This window comes from Rhopalosiphum maidis, chromosome 4 (assembly GCF_003676215.2).
Source record: "Rhopalosiphum maidis isolate BTI-1 chromosome 4, ASM367621v3, whole genome shotgun sequence".
Taxonomy (NCBI): Eukaryota; Metazoa; Arthropoda; class Insecta; order Hemiptera; family Aphididae; genus Rhopalosiphum; species Rhopalosiphum maidis.
Window position 1 is genome coordinate 20,686,982 of NC_040880.1, and position 23,266 is coordinate 20,710,247.

General features: G+C 33.8%; 1 protein-coding gene across 1 annotated transcript in view; it reads left to right on the plus strand.

The window, feature by feature from the left end:
- LOC113560085 (zinc finger protein ZIC 4-like) overlaps positions 1–23,266 on the plus strand; it is a 37,823-nt gene that overhangs the window by 11,760 nt on the left and 2,797 nt on the right. The gene's annotated exons all lie outside the window — the stretch shown is intronic.

Below are 23,266 nucleotides of genomic sequence, written 5' to 3' on the forward strand. Positions count from 1 at the left end.
GAGGGAAAAAATTGTATACTCGTGTGTATGGAGAGAGAAAAAAAACAAGCACAGGACAAAGGACCCTCCGATAATCCGAATATAGGTATATACGCGTCTGTAGCCATAGTACATACAACATCCCCACGCGAGTACACGCATACATACTCAGAATACGCGAAGGACGACAGTTTAAAACTTAATCAGGTCCTCTCGACGTCGTATACAATATTAAAAAGATACAGAATGAATAATGTAGATACATTATTTATATAGTTTTGCTTTATATAATATTATGTTAAGTAATTTACCACGAGTCAGAACTTATATATATGTGTATTGAATAAAATATACTCTGCGAACCGAACTTTTTAATATTTTTGTGATACTATTATTACCTAATTTAGAAAATGTATAGGATGTTAAATACATTATAGATATAATTTAATAATACTAGGTACCGCCATCCTCCGCCAATTGGTCACTCCGAGTTTTCGGACAACACGATATAACGGCGCGTGTTATAATAATTACGATAAATAACGTATGTATTTCGGTCGCTAGTAAATCCGCCGGAGCGGAGATGATGATAATGTAACAACGTGATCCGCGTGATAATTAGGGGGCGTACTACTGTATACGCGGTACACCGTGTAACATGGATTTTCTTTTCACCCTTGGCGTTTTGTCAGCTTCACTGATCCCGTATAAAAGCCTTTAAATCCCAGTTTTCAATATTAAATCGGGCTTATACCCTGAAGTAGATACACACACACACACACTTACACACATACATACAATATATACACACATGCGTAGGTCATAACACCACTGTTCTTGCCTGTGTGTCTGTAATGTGTGTATTCTATGTATAATATGTTCTGTTGCAGAACACATAATATATAATATACTACAAAGCTTCCAGTAGAACGACAATAATATTATGGAGCTAAGCATAGCAACGATGATGATAATAATAATGGACCGTGATTTTACGGTCGTGAGAATCACAAAAACTGAACTGCAACGTTGCAGTGGAAACAATATATAATAATATATACAATATACATAATATAATATATCATTAAAACGTTCGAAAGAGAATACGTCCTAGACGTAGGGCAGATTAGAGGCTGTTGTAAGTGTACGAGTTAACGAACCCTCTCCCACACGCCCTAGTTTAACATAAATGACCTATAGTACATAATTTTCAATAAATTTCACATTATTATTTGCTCATTAGTTATACGAATTAAAAATTGTAATTATATTATAATTTATACAAATCGTATAACTATCATACTAAATTATTATTGAAATATTATTTTGCAATTTAAATAAGTGAAAATTACGAATATTTTTTTTTGAATTTTGTTCGTCTTACGGTTTACGTGTTAATATTTAATACAGTATATATCGAATGTAAGATAATATATAGATTATTTATTATTCATTGTTATAACATGTTACACGCAAGTAATAATATTTATTATTTTGATTTTTAAGTTTTTTCAGATCAAACTTGAGTAACTTTGTCGCGTGCGCGGAAATAAACAATTATATACTCCACCATCATTAACATTATTGAAAGAATAAGACACGCTTGTGTTTACTTAACATTTGCTTTATATTACTTAATATGTTTATATATTATACCCTCTCTTTTATATTTCACGTATTTACGTCGACAAGTACTGTTTTGAAAACGTCTAACAAATATTAAGAGTGTTGTATTGTTCGTTTAAATTAATAGTGCCTCCGTGCTGAATTTCAATTGACAAGTCCCCTATTAACATTTAACGCTTAACTTGAAATTCGAGTATTAATTTAATTATAACCCGAAATGTATAATATAATATACGTATTATCGAATCTTTCGACTAAAATAACGTATCGTTTTATAAGCTATACAACAGATTATAAAATCTCATAGAGAACCGTGATTTTCACAAAAACAAAACCTTTTTTATTATACGTACAGTAAGTAACGTTCGTGTTATGTAAAAGCGTTTAGGTGATTTTTGGATTTTATTAACGCAGTATAAATGTCTACAAACATTTTAAAGAAATGTATATATAACCGTAGTAAATTACTAATAACTTTAAACGACGATCTTTTTACGTGAAAGACGACATTATAATAAAATTAGTGAAGAAGTTCTGGTCGACAAGTACCTAACTATAAGTCCACTACACTATAGCATAGTAATATAATATTTTAATAATGCCAACGCGTTGAAATAAAACCACCGTTATTTGTTTATTTTTTTTTTCAAAAGCACTTGAAATTACGGAAAAGCGCAATAAATAAAATGAAAAGAGCAAAAGGGGGAGGAAAACAAAAAACTAAAACGAAAACACTCGAGTCTCGCGGCGCAGAACTTCGCGCCTACTCCGGCGTCGGCAACGGGTACAATAAATAATATTATAATATAATATATTATTATAAAGTTGTAAACGGATCTACATTCTACAGCATAAACCGAAAGGCGGCGACTGCAAAGGTACATAATGCAACAAGCCCCCCTACACCCCCACCAACAATACACAAACACACATACACACACCTCTTTCCGGACCAATTCACCGTCATTAGCCGTGTGACGTACCACTTCGAAGGGAGAAAAATCGAGTCGAGGGGTTTCCTGTAAATATTTACAGAGCTCCCGAGTGTTTCACCCGACACCAATGCGAACACACGTGTGTGTGTATACGCGTACTAGCGAGTGTTTGTAGTAGTGGTAAATCCGTCTTTTGTCGACGAAAATACACACTCGCGGCGGCCAGTCAAGAGAGCCTTCACGGGCACGCACTCGGGTAATACCTATACAGTCACAATGAAGTGCCAAGTGACCGATTCCGCAGTGTATTTCTTTCCATTCCAGTGAATATTTATATTATTCGCGTATTACAAAATGTATACAGCAGCGGCACCACCGCCACCGCCGCCACCACTATTATTATTATACTTATATTGTTGTGAGGCTGCGGCTTCTTTGTGGCATTTGGGTGCGCGGACAGCGTGGACCGGAGCCGGGTGCGTTTAAAAAAATAATAATAATACCAACAACATAAAGAAAGATTCGTCCGTTCTCCAAGCCCTGTACCCCGCGGGTCGGCGGTACCGCGAGTGGGTTATTCGTCTCTGCAGACGTTCGGTCGCCGCGAGAGAAAGAGTTGACAATCGCGCGGCGGTGTGTACGTTTCAGACGGCTTACGGGCGTGCGAAACCCTTTCGCGGCCGCTTCCCGAGAATCGAACAATATGCGGACATCGAAAATCCGTAGTAAATATTATATATATTATATTATTATTATTGATTGACATTATATCGTCGTCGTCAACGTCATAATACAATCGTTATTATAATGCGCTATGTATGCGTATAATATAAGTACGCTCTTTCAATGGCGGAAAGACTGTGTCCCACTCTTGTGTCGTTCCTTTATATTTTCATTTTTCAATAGTCTTCGACTTGCAGCATTCTACGGCGGCGGCGACGCGAGATTAATTGTCCGCGCGGATTTCTACAATGAGATACATCTCCGGATTTAGTATACGTCCGTGGCGAGAGATTTCCGTCTTCTAAACGCGCGTGTTTCGAAATCGAAAATCATACCTTTATCGTTATTTAATATAATATATTATTATAAATGTCCGCGCATGATAATTGATTTTTAAACCGCTTCATCTAGCAGCTCCGCCCGTAGGCGTTTCTCGGTTAGAGGTCTGTAAGTGTTGGTAATAGGTACCTATATATAATAATATAATTTGTGCGCGCGCGCGCACGCCGACACAACTCACTATACTATATATATACGTATAACGCACCACCGGTCCACCCTTAGGGGCCAATAAGTATACAGTCGCGGCCCAGAACAAACGATACATCACCGGGCAATTAGGCTAATTTGTGAGAAAACAACGAAACGAGAATTATTAGAAGGCGTACGTATATAATATAAAAACATATACATGATTATAGGTATCATATTATATACACGTTGTGTGCGCAGGCCACGGAGGGGTTATGCGATGGTTGTGTAACGGCCTAAGGGTATATACAGCACCCGACACTTGTTTATTATATTATGTGCTTCCGATAAGGCTTCTTCATTTTTAATATTTTTTTTTCACTTTTCTGTTTCTCTGGGTGCTGGTGAATGCACCCGAGGCAATGGGCGTTTGATTTTAACTGCGGTAAATCTAACTAATAAATTCGTAAACGTGTTAATTACATTTTTTTCATTCATTCTCCTGTTTCTACATACACTGGATATGTTGTTTTACGTATAGATATTTTTCTATTATCATTGTTATTATTTATTATTATTATTATTTATGAATATTGTTATCAACGGCATTGTCGACATTACACAGCTTATTAGCTATTGATGCATGCAAATTGGTATAATATTAAAGCAGTACATAAAACAAATAGGTAAATAACACGCGATAAGTAATACTCGCTTATTTAAATTTCTGTTCTTCTCGATAACCAAAAACAATTCTCAAAACGAGTTGAATCGAAATCTTTAGGGTTTACTCATCGAAAATGACTTATTTCTATTTTTCCTTGTGTAATTCGAAACATAGCGCGTACATGTTATTTTAGCTTGCCGTACTTGAAGGTGGCACGAGCCACAGATAAACAAACATTCGTGTCTCGTCTCGGAACCGTTGACTGTTTTTGGACGTGTCGCAGCAGATGTTTGTTGTTTGGCTTTACACGGACCCAATAGTTCGCGGGTGGTTCATTGCGGTCCCCTTGTTATCGATCAACTCGTCGATACAGAGTCAGAACACCATATTATTTAAATCGTAATTCGAAAACACGGTCTACACGGTTATTATTGGCTCGTTTATAGGATTTTCGAGGGAAACAAAATCGATCAATCTCTAAACAATCTGTTCCCAAGTCTTTATATTCATGGTATTATGTTTACATATAACACTCAAACACTACATTATAACTTAATGTATATTGTTATATATAACATGTTAATCAACTAGGGTATAAGGGTTGCCGATTTAAAGTACAAAATATACATTTAATGGTAAATGTTTTGAAAATTTATATTTATTGTATCATAAAATCGTTTTTATTGCTATAATATAGTTATGTCATTCTCAGTAATTTTCACGACATTGCCTGAATTCGTTTGTAAATAAAAAGGGGTTCCTCTTATGTAGGTATTATTTATGCGTTGAAATTAAATTATTTAATTTTTAAATAAACATATAATTATTATATTACGGAGGGGAAAATAATATTTTATTATATATGTAGTTTAAAATACTTTTATTAGAAACAGATGCATTTTAATGATATAACAAACTTCTAACATTATAGTCAGTCTAATTTTATAGAAAAACTGTATAATATGTGCAAAAAAAATTAAGAGACATAATTGTTTCATATTTTATGTGTGTTATTATGCCCAAATACACCTCAATCATATAAATACGCGGCGAAAGATTATATCTTAACACATAAATAATATTATTATGTGAAAAATATACATTTTAAATCAGATTTAAAATTCTATTTATCATTTCTAATTATATAATTAAAATATGGGTATTTGTTAATCATATTACATAATTATTTATCTATTTACCTTCATAGTCTATAGTTGATAAATATTATTACCAGATTATGCATATTAGACAGTAGTCGTCGCGTTTCACAGTATTATTATGTGTTATTCAATTTCTTTCCGGCGTAATAAATGTTTATATGTATAATTAATTCTGTTAACCTTGCCAATAATGTTTAACACCGCACCGATAATAAACTTCAAACGTGTTCTAAATTGTTATAAATATCTAAATTTATTAGGCAGACATTTTGCGAGTGATTCAAAAAAAAATATTAACTAACTACAATTTAGCAGACAGATAAGATCTGATAACTAACTGATTTGATAACGTAGCTGTAATAAAACATTCTATTAAATAAACAACGACACAGAGGTGTGGTCGTAAATCTCCCACCACGACTCCCTGTACTTCATACTAATATATTTAACTCATATACTTAAATAGCTCGAAAAAAAAAGTTTTTAGACGCCCTACAATACAACAATTGCTATAATTTTAGCAGTTTTTCGATTTCATTTTGTATTATATTTACGACGATCAGAGCTAAGAAAAAAACCGGTGTACGTGGGTGAACAGATTTTCGCGCACGTGTTCCCGACCTAAACAATACAACATATTATATATTTATATGTATATTATACTATAACTATATAAGTTACGTAATAATATTGTACGTCGTGGCGAATTAATGCGCGGTCGGTAAACTCGTGAAGACTTTTCTGCTTCCACCGCAAAATTAGCGTATGATTCGGATCTCAGCAGACGGAAATATTATGACTAGTGGGGAGGCTTGTGATTTCACCCTCGTGCGGTAAAAAAAAAAAAATAATAAATAGCAACAGAAGAAAACGTTTCTGTTGTGAACGACGGAAGTCGGCGGCGCAAAGAGTACAATAACGAGCGTACATTTATATATACATACACGCGTATAAACTGTAGTGCATTGGTGCAGAGTAACACAATGCCTGCAGGTAAATAAATCAAACCGGAGTAATTCACGAAAAAAATACTTTTTTTTTTGCTCGAAATCTTTCTTATTTTTCTCATTCTTTACACATTTTTTTCCGCACCCCTCTATCAATACAAACGTATATAGTAAACCTATACACTCGCGCGCACACAATGTAGATTATACAGCTTATATTACACGCGGCTATTGAAACATCTAAATATATATATATATACATTTACCTACGCCCAACGATTTACCCGCAAAAACGCCCCGAGAGACCGGAGCAGCAGCAACTGTAAAGGGACGCAACCCGTGTGCGCGATTTCTTATAATATATTGTTCGTCCGGCGTAACTTCGGTGACGGTATATTTCTATCATCTCAGTCTTCATATTAGTCTTCGCATTACCGTGCGGCAGCGGTCGTATTTCCAAAAACGAAAAAAACACATATAAATACGGCCAACTATACAATTTTGTATACTGCTGTAGTGAGTGTTGTGTTATTATTATATATTGTATAACTGTGTTTGAAAACACTTGACGGGGACACCGCTACGCCGAGACGTCTCGTCACATCCTTTCCCGTGGATCGGATCACGAATTCCTGTTGCAGGATTTCATTGAAAAACAACTCTATTCAGTTTACATTCTTTTTTCGCGCATAATATTGTTGTACACAAAACAAACACGAAATTCGAATTGAGCGGTTTAATCGCCTTTTTTTTTTTTTTGTTTAACTGCTCTGCATCGTCGAGGAACGATGATAGTGTCACGAGCTGATGCCCGATAATGCAACTATTAATATAACGAAAGATTGGAGTTGATGAATTATTACACCACGATTCTCCGGCCTAGAGATATTTCTTTAGCGTTCAAATTATCCAAATTAGTCAATTTACAATATAGAACGTATATACCACTATACACCTGAGTATGATGGGCAGGTTGTAATTATTTCTTTTCGATTTTTTCTCTCCAAAATTTGAAATCCTATTACGGAAACGATCGTATAGCGTGTTTATACGTCCAATATACTTGTATAGTCATATAGGCGACTGTGTAGATGGCATGGTAAGAGCGGAGAGGAGTACACGTGTGAGATATATATGTGAGAAATGACCGCGAACGCAATAAATAATATAATATTATGTGTATACCGCGTGCGTGTTTCGTGTATATATGGGCAGATACACGGGCTGCTGCAGCAGTTCACCACTATATCGGGTCCGGCTCTGTTCACGACGATGATTTATACGCGGACACCACTCGCGCATACAATAATAATAATACATATATATATATATATATTATGTGCGTATACATATATAAGTACGAGCGATAGAATTTTGACGCGGGTGGGGTGTGGAGGGGATGGCTATACGTAATTAATTATCGGAGGAAAAAAATAAAAACGAAAATAAAACTGTATATACGGCTGATCATGACTTTACGGTATGCGCGCACATATACCAACATACACACCACACACTAACACCACACACACACACACACATACACGCGAGCGCAGACGATTCGGTGGACTTGTATATAAAATATAAACATTACTAGTTTTTATTGCCCTTTGTTTTCGTAGACATATTACATTATAATATCGGTTTTGGCTGTTTTGGGTTCGTTACAATATTTTCGACCGTCTACTAATATATTGTAATACGCCACCTCGATGGCGATTTCCTTGTTAGTATCCAAACAATGTCCCGGCTAACATTAAGTCCCGATTTATACAAAAATGTAAATTGTAATTGCGGGACAACAATGATCTTTTCGATAGGTCGTGTACTCGTATCGTTCGATAAATGTACATTGAATTATTATCAGTATCATTTTTAAAAACAAAACGGAAAATGTAGACCGTTTGCACATCCTAGGTGTTTGTATAATCTCATTGAATAAAATAACAGTATAAACTATAATTTATAAATACAGAATGATATTAGTATGATTACTATGTGACGCATGCCTTCGCTTACCGCAACAACGAAATAAGCGTGTGAAATGATTTTCATTCACCGCAGTCCAAGAAATGTCATCGCGGCGTATATGAGCTGACCTGTGAACCAGTCACCATGAGACGTCTAATAAATTATTAATATTTATACATGCTTACTATTGTCAAACGATTTTGAGTACATAATACGTATACATTCCATTTTCAATTTCGTTCAGTATAGGCTCTCGTCCTCGACCAAAATTTAATAATTAACGTTAATTAAATTTAAAAAAAAATCTAATTTTGTAAAAGATAATAGAGATGTTGCCGTTAGTGAAAATAACTTTTGCCCACGCGATTAAATGTCAAAAAATAAGCGATGGGACGTCAGCGCATCAGTATTGGGCCTGCATTCTGCAGGTTCCGGTCATGAAATTCCTTACGAATCTATAAAATATTATATAATAACAATATTATTATTAATAATAATAGTATTCGTTTGAAAAATAATATCATTTTATTCTCTCTCCCGTCACCGCTGTCGTAGACGTCGTTGTCCAGCGTGTACGCAGTAGATATTAATTATGCGCGTGTCAACCGGCAGCGCATTAACATATTTCACGGTGTAACAGGAGCCAAAACGAGATCTCGAAAATGATATACCAACTGCTGCATTGGCGTGGTACGTATATAATATATATTATTATATATGTGTACACGACGAAGAGTTTTCCATATTATATAATTTTACACGGCGCTGCACTTGTTGTTACGGTTCAATGGTGACAACGTAATGGCCGGACATTATTGTCGTTGCGTGTCGCGTTTTATTCAGTTTTTATTGCTATTATTATTATTATTATTATCATCTTTTCAAACCGTTTTTCTCCGTCCTCGGTCGGCCATGTTTATTAAAGTCGTCCGATGCCAGTAATTCACTTCCGATGGTATAATATCGTGTACGAGCGGTGGCTGAGACTCATTCAGAAAGCGTAGTAATGCGTTATGCTGCATGGGTCCATATATGAGTAGCGTGAGGATGTTGGAAATAAAGCTCGTATCTGTGTATTATATATAAAAAATAATAACAACGATACAACTGCTCAGTACACATTTTATAAGTATATGATATTTTCATTTTTTCTTTCTAGTTACGAGTTTCGATTGCCCGGAATATTTCATTAGGTAAAAAAAGTAATAATATTAAATAAACGTTGAGTGATGAAAAAAATTATTTATAATTTCTATATGTAAGAAAAAAATACATCATAGCCGGCGCATATTCGTCGGAGACCGGTTTGGTTTGAAATAAATTAAACGGCAATGATTTTTTCCCTCGTCTCTTCAAAGTAAAACTGTGTCAGAAAAACATTACCAAATTAATAGAAATAGTTTTACGTACCGTATTTAATGCGCCCGTCACCCAGTTTTTGATCAAACGAATGACAGCGTATCACATTTTGTTTCGATTAAACAGCATTAATTTAAATAGTTTTAAACGGTCCTCATGTATACCAAAACCTATATATTACGATGTATTTTGTATATTAAAATCGTTACACAGTCACACATGTTATGTTATTACATTACTATAACTATATGATATAGTCGACGACGAATATAAAAAAATAAATATATTTTATAGGAACAGAGTGGTATACGTATGTATAAATAATAAATATTATGTTATGTAATAAAATATATGTACTTACATTCTATCCATCGATCACGCTTCATCACCGCCGTAGTACCTAAATAATACAATATTAAATGTATTCAATATTATCACAATCATTAAGATGAATTACTATACTACTATATATACGGAAACATGTACATGTATAGCGTTGTATAAGTAATTACTATATCATATACATAAATTAATTATATTATGAATTATTATCGTGTGAAAAAAATATAACCCGTGTACATCTTAGAGTAGTGCATATTTTTAAAAATGACTATAATAGTGACGCAGTATAATATCATATTATTAGCACTAGTTTTTCTTTTACAGCAGTTTGAATTTGGGGTCTCAAAATCGTAAATATAATACAATATGGAGGAATAACATTATATTTAGTTACAATAAATTGTGTTGATGTTTGATATCATGAGTGCAAGTCGACTATTCGATATATTTTTTAAATATTATGCGTTTATAGTAGCTCATTGTAGATTTGTTCAATTTGTCTCGACTCTCGATCATTTCTTTCCAAAACTCACGTTCCCGAGATTCGCGGAAGCCCAGCGTTGCGTGACAGAATTGTGTTTAACTTGAGCGACTGTAGTCGACATAAAAGCGGTTAAACCATGTAATAACTGAACTACAAGGGGATGAATAAGAAAAGATTCAATTTTTTAACATTATTCTCTTTTAACAAAAATTTCCGAAACACAATATACTCTATAAATAGATAGTCTCTTTACCTAATAACTAAACTTATTTTTATAAACTGAATATAATAGATAAGATATATTGTTCTCGTTCAGCCTCGCTATGTAACCGCCCTGCCCTCGTGACTTATTGCGTTATTACTAATTTTCTTATTATAGTTAATTATCAATATGAAATATATATAATGAGGGTATAAATAAATTCAAAATATTGGTTTTTCACCATTCATAACGTTGCAGACTTGCGGTTTCCAAAACCAAACACTTACGTAATTCCAATCACTTCGATTGATAACAACAAATATGAATGATTTTTATTATTATTATTATTATTATTATTTATTAGCTTATAATAATTAATTTTAAATATTATTCTCCTAAATTAAAACTTAATTTTAATACCTTTTAGTATCCACGTAGAACTATTAGCATTGTGCCATTGTATGAAATTATATTACTTTTCTCAGATTTATTTAATTGCAAATATTATGGTATTTTAAGAGTTAATTATGCGGCACAATTATATGAAACGGTGTTGAACACGGTGGGTTAAAAGTTTCCGGAGTCGCTACAGGGCCATACTGAAAACAATAGTTGTACAGCGGAAAGGAACGGGGGTTGCTTTTTAAGTTAATTAGCATTCCAAAAAGGAAGTACCATGACTGAACAGAAAAATAACATTCGGCCGAAAAGGCTGTCCACTAAAACATAAATAATAATATTATATTATACACATCGTTGTTGTGTATAATTATGAACAATTAGGCGTGTCCGTATATTACGTAGGTAGGGTGGTTGGCGATTGGAAGGGGAGCGGTAGTGACGAACAATGACTAGACCGCAGGAATATTTTGCACCTTATTAATGTACAACAAAAACCCTGGACTATAATATAATGTAGGTATATAGGGACTACGGGTCCGGAACACAGACCAAAAGGATACGGTAGAAAGAAAGGTTCGGAAAATCTAAATATATGGGTTCAACGTGATGCTGGTCGCATTTTATTATATTAATATAATACTTAAGATAACTTAACTGTGGGTTTTATAAAAATCGAAACCCGGTAGGATCTATACAAATTATTTTATAATTCTATATTATATTATATTTAATTGTTAAATCACAATAAGTCCATTATAATTCTCAAATCTTCTAGAAAATATATTATTATTTTACAAACGATTATAATATCATAGACAATATTGATGTAAAGAATTTCATATAAAAAAATATGTTAAAACCCATATTAAAATAATATACTATATTAGATAGTAAAATTGTATTGCAAATAGAACGTATCGACTATGGACTACAAAAATAATATTGTGGACAGTTATTAATGATGTTCAGTACCTACTGCAGATTACAGTATTTAGACATGACGTGGCTTTCACTCGCTTGTTATACGTAATAATGCAAGCGCCACCAATTGATAATAGTTAATAAATAATAAAGATCATTATTGCTTAATTTTGCCGTAGACGAGCTTTTTATATTACAACAAAATTATCATGTGCGTTGTAATTAAAGGGCCTACGTGGTACTTCTGGATTTAAAAATAAAATAAAAAAGATATTCTAGAACACAAAATTTTAGTATCACAGACAGGTTGAGATTTTATCCTCTTCTCATCCCAAGCTAAACTACGCATAATGAGTAGCACTAATATTAAAACTTGAAAATTATTTTTAATTGCTTATTTTTATATTTCTCTTAACTAATATCTTATACTAATACCCGCATGTAGGAAAAAAATAATAAAAACAATAAAAAAACAATTGACATAGGTCTTATGATCGATCTGTAGATTGTAATTTCTTTTAAATTTAAAAACTATTTTTGTATTTAGTAAGTTCTCTTCAGATTGTAAAAAGCGTGATAATAATTGTTGATAAAACGATTATCTCAGACAAATTTTATTTTATAGACCAAAAGAAAAAAAAGACAAAGATTTTCGATTTTACAATTAATTTTATACCTATTAAAAATGATTAATAATTAATGAATAAATAATTTTTAGCATATATTTGTTATTATGATAAATAAGATATTTTTCGGGGAAGATGAAACTAGAACCCTTCGCCCTATCGCTTACCACAATATATTATAATAGCGGATATGTGAATCTGCGAGAATTCGTTTTTTTTACGATTATAATATTTACACTGTGTGGCAACAGGCGTGGTAATTTATGGGCGTTTCGAAATTTTCAATACACTTGCTACGTGTATATAAAATATAATATTATTATACTGTAACTGTTGTATTATATATATATATATATTATATACGATATGTACCTATAAACACTGACCGTGTAGCGTAGCAGAAGTATATTAGTAGGTATATAGTAGAAGTATATGTGTATAGTAGTAGTAGGTACAATATAGTATATTATAGTTTATAGTATAGTAGCTATCTGCCGGTAGACATTGACAATTTTATCGTGCCCACTCCGCCGCCGGAGGATTCGCACAATGGGCCAGTCGTAAATAACCCCTCGTCTGTGTGTGTGCGTGCGCGCGCTCGTTTTCACCTGAAGCGCATTTTTTCAGTTTGCGCGTCCTCCTCGCACACAGGTTCTCTGACCGTGTTTTATTTATTTTACGAGACCAGGACGCACACTAACACACACACACACACACACACACACACACACACACACACATCGTGTTGGCGAATATCGTCGTTAACGACATCCGTCGTAAACGCCTACGCGCGTCTATACGGGACCTGGTACAGTATATATACATAGATATTATATAATATATATGTTTATATAGTATTTATTTACTCGAGCGCGCGCGCGCGCAATATCCATTCAGTTTCTGAAAATATTAAACAATATAATATACATTTGTATTTTTTTCCGATTATCTTTTTTTATTATTATTATTTTTTATATATTGTTTCGTTTTTTTTTCTTTCCCAAACAACCTTTGTGACGTCATCGCCACGCGAACGTTATTCTGAAGAAAAAAGTATTTTCGCGGGACGCACGTCATCTGGTCTTGTCACATGTAATAATAACAATATTCGCATCCGACGGCGGAGCTGTTGTGTACCGCGATCGAGCCAGGCCCCCTCAAAGGGCGTATATATATTATTATGTTATTATACGCACACATAATTAAAAACCAAACTCTAATCGTGCGGGATAAACACACACGCATAATAATATACATGTATATATATGTAAGAGTGTGTGCAGTTCCGGGTAGCTGATGACGGAAGGGTGGAGGCAGTTTTTCCACAGCGATGATTGCCGTTCGTCCATCGGATATAATAATTATTATATACATCAAAACCAACGAATGACGCGAGAACCCGCGCGTATACATCAATATTATTATTATTATTATTATTATTATTATTATTATATTCTTCGTCAGTAGCGTTGCAACAATACCTTTACTGCACGCATATATCTAGAAACATATATATTATTATATTGTCGAGTGAGCTTCACGTTTTATTATTCAATCGTTTAGTTGTTTACATACCAATATTGCAGTGTTTGTGTGCACAAGCGCGCGTGCCGTGTACAACGTATTATTATTTACATTATGAAATACCTAGGTAGAACGCATTTTACTCGTGAATTGCGATTCCGCAAGCGGCGAAGATGTTATAATTTCATCGAGAGGGAAAACGTCGGCACACCGCCCGCGGAAAATATAGGCATGCAAAACGTATAGGTATATCTAATTCGCGTATCGGATTACCGACATCGATTGCGCGGAACGTGTCCCCTCGACGAATTCGATGCGTTTAATAATAATAATAATCTAATATACACGTTATTATAGAACATCGTAAAATTTGAATTATACTGCGACTGCAACACGACGTTTAAACGAGTTTTGCGGAGCGACTAATATTATTTATTTCGGATAAACGACGTGGTTATGATAAAAAATAAAAATGAATCAAAACCTGTCGTGGTCTAATGTATAATACTATACTTCTAATGCCGTCATTTTTTCCCACGGATCTTTCGATTTCGGTTGTAAAATGTATACATAATACATATATAATAGTTCCACAGTATTAATTGTCTGCAGTATTTATACTTACTATTTTTTGTTAACGTGACATTGCGTCTCCGCAGATCGTCCAGCCATGATCATGTTATTATTATGTACGCATGTCTATACACATAGACATGTGCATTGAACATTATGTATACAAAACTAAAATTTCATTTCAAAATAATTATAGTATAATAATATTATATATTATATTATAATCTATGATAACAGATATAATAATAATTATGATAATAGTATTATTGATGATTGGTTCCCAAACGCGCAATGCTATAAAAAAGTATATTATTTTAGTTCAAAATAAATATGTTTAATTCATTCCAGTTATTTATATAAATGTAAAATATATATTATAAATAAAAACATTTTACACGCTTTAAAAAATTACATTGGTAGGCAGTTTCCCCCTCAGCCCTTATTTAATCTAGCCCAGTGTGCAGATACATATTGTAATCTTACAATCCTTTCGACATCATGTAATAAACACGTGAATCTGCACTTCCCATTATATACATATATACATATATACGTTTCAACGATTATTATTAACACCAGTTATTTATTACGAGAAATAAAAATGAAATAGGTATAATACCATTATGTATACTATGTATACGTACCCGTAATGCGTAAAAACTTGTACTATGTATATATATATATATATATATACCATAGTATGAAACCGAAACGCCGTCATTGTTCTGTCAATCAGATGTGGTATAGCTATTTTTTTTTCTTGTCGACATTTATTTCCGACCACACTTGACTCGGTCCGATCTTACCCGCCATCGCCGCTTCTCTTGTATCATAATTTGACAAAAACGCAAACGACATATCATTCGTATTGTACAAGTTTTTACGCATTACGGGTACGTATACATAGTATACATAATGGTATTATACCGCTACAATACAATATAATATAATATAATATTATTATTATATACTCGACGATCGTCAACTGGTATTCGAGTAATAGTAACAATACGAAGAAACGCAATCTTGCCTTTTGCCGTTGTCACGAGGTGATTGACGATCTCGGTGGTCAAAAGGTACTGAAAACGATCACGGGGATAATTGACCGGATTTTTCGATCAGATTCGCTGTCAGTATGACAAGGGTGTAATGAATCCTGGAATGTTAGCTAGATTTCACTGCAATATATAGCATTATTGTGTTTGTTGTATGATAATCATTTATTTTTTCGGTGTAAAAATATAATATTATATACGAGGGGAAACACGGTACAATCAGATTATGATTATTGATACCAAGGATCCATTGTTGAACGCCGAGATGTTTATCGATCCGCAATATTTGTCGTTTTTCTGCCCGAACGTCTTTATGTTATATATAAATTCGTGTGCGTGTGTGTGGATAGAAGAAAAAAAACATTTTTTTTTTTTTTCATTTTCAAATTCTCTCAATGCAGCTCACACATAATACGGCGTATGAGTCAATCACCAGTGCGCATGCCCGTTTACATGTATTGTAATGAAAAGTATTTAAAAATAACGGCCGGTGAGCAGCTTCTTGTACGTTCGTTAAAGTCTTTTCCAAGCTGCACGTACGTCGCCGAATGAATTTCGAAGCACACGCGCTTTGCAGCTCTCGATATCGCTCCCATACGTGTAACATATTGTTATTAAAAATAATCCGACAGACAGACAGACGGGACGTCAACCGTTTAATTAACATGACATATTATCATCGGCTTAAATCGATATCCCTATCGTGTTATGACAGTAATAACAACATCATCAATCAATGTTGTCCGGATGGTCTGTCCGATTAACTTTTGGGAGGTTTAAATATCAAATATATATAATATATTACACTATTATATGCATATATATATATATACACATATATATCAACTAATGCCAGAGTCGATGTAATGAGTGATCAAATTTGCATAACTAATATGATAAAATGTTAAACGTCGATTGCCACATGGTATATAGATATTTATAGTTTTAGAATTATAATAATATTATATTGTTTTGAATGCGTATTATATTCGTGATCGTTTTGGTTTTTCGACGCTAAGGGGATTTTCGTATAACGATACTGTGGGATAGAAAAAAAATATTAATGACATATCAAGATTTGGGGGGATTATACACCGACAAAAGGTGTGTATAATGGATGAACGCAAAGTGATTCAGGGTATTTTTTCAACGATAAATCGATTTAGGTTTTTTTTAAACTGATAGGTTACGAAAAAAAATACGCAAAGTTTATAGTAGGTACATATACGATATACCTATATATTTAATTGGTTCACCGTAAACCAATATTTATTTTATCTAGTCACTTTCGGCGTACCGTAAGACTGCAGGTGCAATATCATGTTATACCGCGTCCGCGTGTGCTAATGCAATTATAAAGGTAATAAAACATGATTCGTATATACAGTTCTTACGACTTACTAGACATCCGTAAAAACGACATTATCCCCTCAGCCCTAAGTGAAACGAATTATTTGTCCAATCTATTTCGTATGCAAATGTTTGGACACCGCATTAAGTATATCTATTCGAATCACTTTTGCAGTATTGTTTGTTCCAGCCCCTAACCGTTTAGGGGATTTTCGAGTATGCGTTCTAAGTTTTTATCACGCCCAGTGTGATAAATTGTCATCGGTTCTTATATGTATGTATGTATGTGTGTGTGTGTGTGTGTTTGTGTGTGTGTATGCGCATGGACGATATCCATTTTTCCACGAAGAGAGCAGCTGCAGAATTGGCCGCCACAATGCAAGACAAATGGTCCCTAAAACATATTCCCCTAAGCCAATGCGCAGTTATACCGAGAATATAATAATGTGTATAATATTGTGATATTTTTTTATTTAAATATTTACAATTATCTATTATCAAAACTGTTCGACCAATTGAAGTCAAATTGATCGACTATTATAATGTTTGATTCGCAAAAGCTGAATTTCGAGAGAAACGTGTAGACAATTACTACACATACCTAAATTTACTGAGAAAAATCTTCCGAAACATAAAAACTGAATCAAATAAAATATACGAAAATTATAAAACAGGTTTTTGTATAATTTTTGAAAAGAAAAAAACTACTGACTACTACGCGCACTTAAATCGTCACTTGTTAATGAACTTCATCTCATTTAATATTAATGAAAATAAATTTACTGTTCTATAAAAAAAATAATAAAAACATTACAATCACGTATACATCAGATATTATAATTATTGTGGTTAAATAATACGATATTCGCATATTACGTTTCTGAATAATTACAATGGTACAATAATAAAATGTGCTGGCCGAACGCGCGAAACAATAAAATAATGTCCTGTGTAGAACAAAACCATAAATCCTTACGAAAATACATGTAAACCGGTAACGTTCCTCAAGGCTGTTATGATTTCCTTTATGTTGTACAACCCTTTTGTGAAGCTGACAAATTCTGTGTTTATAACCCTTATTATTATTACGTCTCTTTATATTACGTTCTTGCGCCTGTCATGTTCTATCTCCCGCCCCTCGCATTTACGAATCACAAGCATGTATAGGTACCAACGCGTATAACATATAATATGATAATGATATCCTGAGATAAGTGCTGCTGCTGGATGATTGAAAAATAAAAGATGCATATGAAAAAATAAATAAATAATAATAATAATAATAATAAACCGAAGACGGTTCTCAGGAGTTACCCACTCATTATATTCATACGAGTAAAAAACAACCAGACGTTGTTTAATTCATATATAATAAGCCATTTTATATTGTAAATTCATTACGGCGGTTGTACAATCTTTTAATTGTCCGCGTATAATTAAAACTGCAAGTGGACTTGTAATTTGATTTGTAGTGTCGTTTGTTGCCGGACCACCGGAATCGAGATGGCTATAAATTATTATGTATGTATACGCATAATATTATATTATATACGTATATAGTCCTCTGCTGTCGACTTACTATACATACAATATCACTGCAATACACGTGGACATATTATATAGTAGTTGACGGGAAGAAAAAAAAAGAGTGATCCGGTGTTTATATTTATTTCATTTGTTTTCTTTATTCGCATTGCACTCCATACCACGTATCCACTAACTGTCGCGTTGTATCCTCGTAGGTATATTATTATATACTTTACGGTTATTTTATCATCGCGTGATTAGGTGACTATAATATTATGACCATATTCGCGCGTATACACTGTCTATGTACGATGATACCTGCAATGGTCGTTATTGCGTGCTTTAGATGTCGTATACTATACACACTGCTCGTACTATTATAATAATAATTATGAGGTATTATTATTATTATAATGTTATAATATGATATTATAACACAATACGTGCTACACGTGCCGCCGAGATGTTGGAAAATTATTTAATTTCGTTGTTCATTAACACACGTGCTGTTGTAATGTTGCCGAAGTCGAGCGCTCGGGGTCGCCCGCGGCTACACATCGAAACCAAAACAATAGAGAAAACTCGGCGTAATAATAATATTTAAGGCATAACATTGTTTAAACAGAATCGAGTCATCAATCAGTAATTATTGTTATTATTGTTTTTATTTTTTATTGTTGTTGTTATTATTATTGATACTCCGTACGGTAGACGATACGTCTTGTACCAACGAAATGATTTGCGTTTATTCGTACGCATCCAAAACAATGGAGGTGTTGCGTATACGCGTCCCGATTGGCTGACACCGTGGTCGCATTATATATTTAGGTACTTATATATTGTATAATATTTGAGTAGCAGTCGTTGTATCGAAACCCGAATGCCATTGTGAGGTAGATTTACACATTACCCTTTTATATTTGGGGCAGTTTTTATTCTAATTCATCGTTTTTAGTTTCGTCGACTTAACATACTACAGTTGTTATTAGTATTGTGTAAAGAGGTGGGTACAGTGTGTACTAAAAGTAATTTATGTTGACGTAGGTATAGTAGCAACTGTAACGGTAGGAGTTATTCAATATTGTGTTTAATGGCCGACGTGTTATAATATAGCATTATCTTCTCTATCTATGTAATACTGTAATACATTTCTTGTCTGTTGCGTGTGGTCTAAATATCCATGTTTTCTAAAAGGAAAAAGGACGCAACTGGTGTATACGTGATGCGCACTAGCATTTTAGAAAAAGTTTATTCTAGAAAACCGAAAATTGAAGAAGAAAAGAAGGCGAAAAAATGTGTCCTGTGTGCAATATTTATGATCAGACGTACATACACGCGCGTTGGGTCACAATGGACGTCCCGTCGCGAAGGTGCTGGCCCCCGTTACAATTTAACACCGGGTGGGTATTTCTTTTCTGTCGATTCGTTCAGCACCTTAAAGTCCTTTCGGGACCTATATTATACCGTATAGATATTCAATAGAGATTTTATTAAGTAGCGATCTTTTGTAATGGTCCTCTTCTCTGGAGTCATTGGTCATCGACGCTTCCGTCCGGCAGATGTGTACCCCATTGTCCAGCTGCTCGTGGTGGACCCACGCACGCACGCCCGTATGGTCTGTGCACCCACGATAAATATATATATATATAGATATATACATATAAATCTGACAGATATGGATTGACTTTGCCGATGATATTTTATTCGTTTTCAATATTATTTAAAGACGTGTTTATATTTGGTGGTTACGGCGGTAAACGGTGGTGGAAACTGGAACTTGAATAATAATGATAATATAACTGCAGCGAGTCGATTTTCATCGCGCGCACTCATCGCTAATTCCAATGTGATAGGTAAAACAATAGGACTATTTGTAAGGTCGATGGCCGTCAGTAAACACGCCGAATTCATATTTTTTTTTAGAACACAAATCTAAGATATCTACATCTAAACTCTATTGTTCCCTTTCGATGTTATACCTTCGAATTTTCTAGTGCACCAGACAAGTAAGTTCTTGAACCGTCACCGGGCTTATAAGTTAATGCGTTCTAAGTGAAATAAATTGCGTCCGATGCATGTTAGATATGACATGGACGAGACGTGTAAAAGATGACAATAGAGAGCTGAACAAAATAAAAAAAATACAATAATAAAATAAATAAATAATCGCTTTAGATCTACGATACTATATTGGTTTCGATTTATTTATATAGCATGCGTATATTACTACTTCAAGTACATTAATATTAAATAAAATATACATGTGACGAACAATCGACATCGATTGACGTTACGCAATACTTCTCCACTTTACTATTTCATAAACTTGCCGAGGAAAAAAAGCTTTATCTGAGAATCATCACTTGTGGGAGTCGAGTATTTGTTCATAGGCTTATAATAATATATTATAATGGCAAAACGCATCAATTACATAATAATGTGTTAGTATGTTACCCTTTCGTAATGGAATTTCTTATTGTTTTTGTTTGTGTCTTTAATAAGTATTTCCCTATTCCTACGCTAGACCGTTTTCCGATTTGTAAAATAAAAAACATTTCAGACCATTTGCGATTGAAATCTCCGGTAGAGTAGACAACATATTATCTGCAGCTGTACCAGCGGTGAGTGGGCACAATATTCCGGAGACGCGTATATATCATCTACGACGAAATATAATACTTCCACGTTGTTTTCATTATACGCATTTCAAACCCATAAGTCATAAACCCGTTTAGTTGTACTTTTTTTAAATAACTCATTAAAAATTAAGAGTCCTTGGAAATGCCACCCAATTTATGAAAGAAGAATAGCATAATGTAGGAGCAGGGGGACGAAGTAAACGAAGATTTTTTATTACACTTATCTTTTGACGATGTAAGCATATATGTGTACACGCATACATACATGTATATCTATTTTTATTGCATTCCAGTCCATTGTATGCCATAACATATGTAAATCGTTAAAACACTCATCTTCAGCTCGTTTGTATAAGATATACCTTTATGCAGGCGTTACGGAGTCGTTAAAAACGAAAACATCGCCGTTACGTGTCGCTAATCGTTTATTACCGATAAGAAACTGACCCGCGACTTAGGCGCCGGGGGAATATTCGCTTCCACTGACCCCGTCGTATATTGATATTGACCGTTCGACAGTAATATATTTTTTTAGCTGACGCGCGTTGGTGGTTAAATTATGTAGAAACGCAATACGTCGTCTCCCACTATACAATACAATCTGGTCATATTATTTTTGTTTTATCGTTTGATATATTATTATTATTTCGTGGCTGAAAATATTATACATTTATTTTATTTTTATTTGTATACTTTTAATAGACTGTTAAACAACCGTCGCGTACCTAGTACTTTATTATCACCAAGTCCTACCCCTAAACGGTAATCTTCCAAAGGATACGTATTTAATGACTCCACGGCAAAAACATATATAATGGGGCATTTCATATTATATAGTATTATACAAGAACAAAACAATGAACACGTCATCACGACCGGTAGTCCGGTTCCCATATGGAGGTGTGAATCCGTCTAGAACGTTACCTTGTCGATTGCCATAATCAGATTGTCGATAACAAGCTTTCAACTCCTTTTCAACTGTCTGACCTTAGTGCGAGTCAATAGGACGTCGGGAGGGAAAATGAAAAATATTTGCAATGAATAACAATATCGGTCTACGAGTTATCGTAAAAGAGGTCATAGGCATCATACCGTGTGACCAACCGCATAAACTCCAATCATGTCTGAATCGTGTAATTGCACGTTAATAAAAATATTGGAATAAATTACATTTGTTGAAATAGATATTGAGAAAATAATAGGTGGGATGGAAAACATTATGGTTCACCTCCTGTAGTTAATATATTTAAAATGCGTAATACTAAACGTGTTATTATTTTTTGTATACACTTTAGACATGAAAAATGTAGGTACCCACTATCAAATTTATTTTGAATGGGAAATTGTATCTCTAAATAACTACCATACCAATGCAATGGATGCAAACTCAATTTACACGCTAAAAGATAATACGCTATCATGACCAAGGACATATTCGTCAATCTTAGTGTCAATGTTACACAAAACAGAACAATCTTTCTTTTTTTTTTTTTTTTTTGGAGAAATCGACGATTCGACACGGGTTACGTATAAAGGCCTTTTGTATGCTCCCATGCCACTTATAACAGGATTTATGGGCTATCCGAGTAACACAAGTGAACCTTAAGTCCAGAAGTAACGATATTGACCACACCACGCACAACAAAAAAAAAGGGTCTCGGACCTAAAATCTTCAAGGTTTTTAAAAGACCTTTTTTTTCTGTATATATTCAATATATAGGTATTGAATAAGTAATTTACTGGGTGTCTTTGTTCCGAAAAATTCCATTACACAATATACTAC